The following is a 2,500-nucleotide window of genomic DNA, read 5'->3' as shown; positions in this document are numbered from 1 at the left end:
GCGGCACAGACACGCCGACCTCAGAAATGAGGCTCGTAAAGCCGAGCACCTCAAGGAAGGAAAGCCGGGCCGCAAATCGAAATGGACGGAGGAGGAAGTGAAACTCCTGCTGGAGCTGGAAGAAAGGCTCAAGGGAAAGAGGAACATCAACATCGAGATTGCCAAGGTCTTAACATCCAAGACCAACAAACAAATCTCCGACAAGAGACGGCTGATTATAAGATCGCCGGAGACTGCGCCTCAGACAGAGACTGCGGTGACGGCACCACCAGCCGATGACGGGGCCGAGACCAGGGAACCCGAAAACCCACCTAAGATCGAGTCCATGATACCCCTGCCTCCGGGAGAAATCCCGAGGGTCACTAACATCGAGGAGGACATGGACCATGCGATGAGTCTGCTCAGGAGGAAGAAGAAGGGAGACCACAGCAAGGGGATCGGGCTGATCGAAGGCATCACCCTTCACATTGTCGGAGAATTTGGAAGGAATACAGAGGGGAAGCGCGATAAGAACAGGCGCAAGAAAAAGGAGTCGGGACCTGTCAAACCGAACTCTGAGAGCCGCCAGAAATACGCCAGACGGAAGGCCGAGTACAAGAACACCCAAATCCTGTTTGAGAAAGACAGAAGGAGACTGGCTCGCCAGATGATGGGGACACCAGCGGTGGGAGAATGCCCCCTGAAAAGGGAGGAAGTATATGAAGAGTTCCGCAGGAGGATGGGCACGGCAAACGATCCGGCGAATCTGAGCAGAATGAAGGGTTACGTGGGAAGAAGGCAGTACGAACCTCTCCTTAAGAACATCGAAAAGGAAGAGGTCGACCTGGCAATTAAAGGGATCAAAGAGCAGAGTGCTCCAGGACCGGACGGGATGCGCAAGGAAGATCTACAGCGCATCACGTGGGAGAATGAGAGCACCCTCCCCAAGCTCTTTTCCCTGTGGACCAAAGCAGGTTTCATCCCGAAGTGCCTCAAGACAAGTAGAACGGTCTTGATCCCTAAAACCGAAGATCGAGAACAGTTGAAGGACATCAACAACTGGAGGCCAATAACAATCGGGCCGCTGTTGCTGAGACTGTTTACCAAGATAATGGCGAAGAGGCTCAGCGACTGTGTGGATATCGATCCCAGGCAGAAGGGATTTCTGGCGGATACTCCGGGGTGCAATGAGAACATCGCGATCCTACAGAACATCATGCGAGGATCAAAACGAGTTCGGAAGGACCTGGCGGTATTGTTTGTGGATCTTGCGAAGGCATTCGACTCCGTGGGACACAAGCTTATCATGAAGGCCCTCGACAGGATGGGGTTGCCCAGACAGTTTAAAGGTCTCATATCGGACCTTTACTCGGAAACGAGCACTGTCATCCAGGTGGGCGACGTAAAGACGGATCCTATCCGGATTGAGAGAGGAGTGAAGCAGGGAGACCCTCTCTCGCCCATCCTGTTTAACATCGTCATGGACTCGTTAATTTGCACCCTGGAGCGAGAAGGCACGGGAGTACACTTGAGCTCCGACGGAGAGGCCATTTGCTGCACGGCATTGGCTTTCGCGGATGATATCGCCATCCTCAGTGACTCCTTTGAAGGGATGAAGAATAACATCAAAATACTGCAGAGGTTCGTTGAGAGCACCGGACTGGAGGTCAACGTCAATAAAACAAAGGGCTTCCATATGACTTGTAAAGGCAAGACCTTCCTTTACAACTGCCGTGAGGAGTGGACTTTCGGGACATCTGGAATTGGATACATACCACCTGGGAAGATTGAAAAATATCTTGGAGCACGAGTGGATCCATGGTGCGGCGCCACCATGGTGGACTGGAAAGAAAGATTCGAGGGCTGGTTCCAGAGGTTACGATTGTCCAAACTCAAACCGATCCAGAAGATCGAACTCCTGAAGACCCACATGATCCCACGAGCGTTCTTCCACCTGACGTTAATTGAGGCCTCGCAAAACTGTCTAAAAGAACTGGACAGCCTAATCAAGAGGACAGTAAAGGAGATCCTCCATCTCCCCCCAGAAACAGCGGATGGGGTCCTGTATTCCAGGAATAGAGATGGAGGACTTGCTCTCCCGAAACTGGAAACGCAAATACCATCTGCGGTGATTAGGAAGAGGTTAAGTCTCAGCTCTTCGCCCGACAAGGTCATTGCAGCGTCATTTCGGATGGCTGGCGTGAGCAATGAAGAACAGATCGAGAGATTCAAAAATCTCTCATCGCTCCGAGAGATCGAGCGATATCAGCAGGGGGGTATAAGACAAGTCCCCCATGCTGATGATCATCAGGGGAACGACACCGTTCCCCGCGAAGACGAGTCGGACAGGAGCTTTGACACTCTATTGACTGATATCGGGACGATGGGGGAGAGAAGGGAACGACCCCCCAATCAGTACCCGGAGTGGAGAGCGTTGGAATTCAGCAAGTGGGCGGGCCTTGCATGCCAGGGTTCGGGCATTAAAGAATTCCAAAATGACACCATCTCTAACTCGTGGGTG

At 52.4% G+C, this 2,500-nt stretch overlaps 1 pseudogene; it reads left to right on the top strand.

The window, feature by feature from the left end:
* The window catches only part of LOC138751198 (28S ribosomal RNA), an 8,126-nt pseudogene that overhangs the window by 3,644 nt on the left and 1,982 nt on the right, over positions 1-2,500 (top strand).

The sequence above is a fragment of the Narcine bancroftii genome, unplaced genomic scaffold, assembly GCF_036971445.1.
Source record: "Narcine bancroftii isolate sNarBan1 unplaced genomic scaffold, sNarBan1.hap1 Scaffold_811, whole genome shotgun sequence".
Taxonomy (NCBI): Eukaryota; Metazoa; Chordata; class Chondrichthyes; order Torpediniformes; family Narcinidae; genus Narcine; species Narcine bancroftii.
The sequence above is the reverse complement of the archived record's forward strand: the minus strand, read 5'-3'. Positions and strand labels throughout refer to the sequence as shown.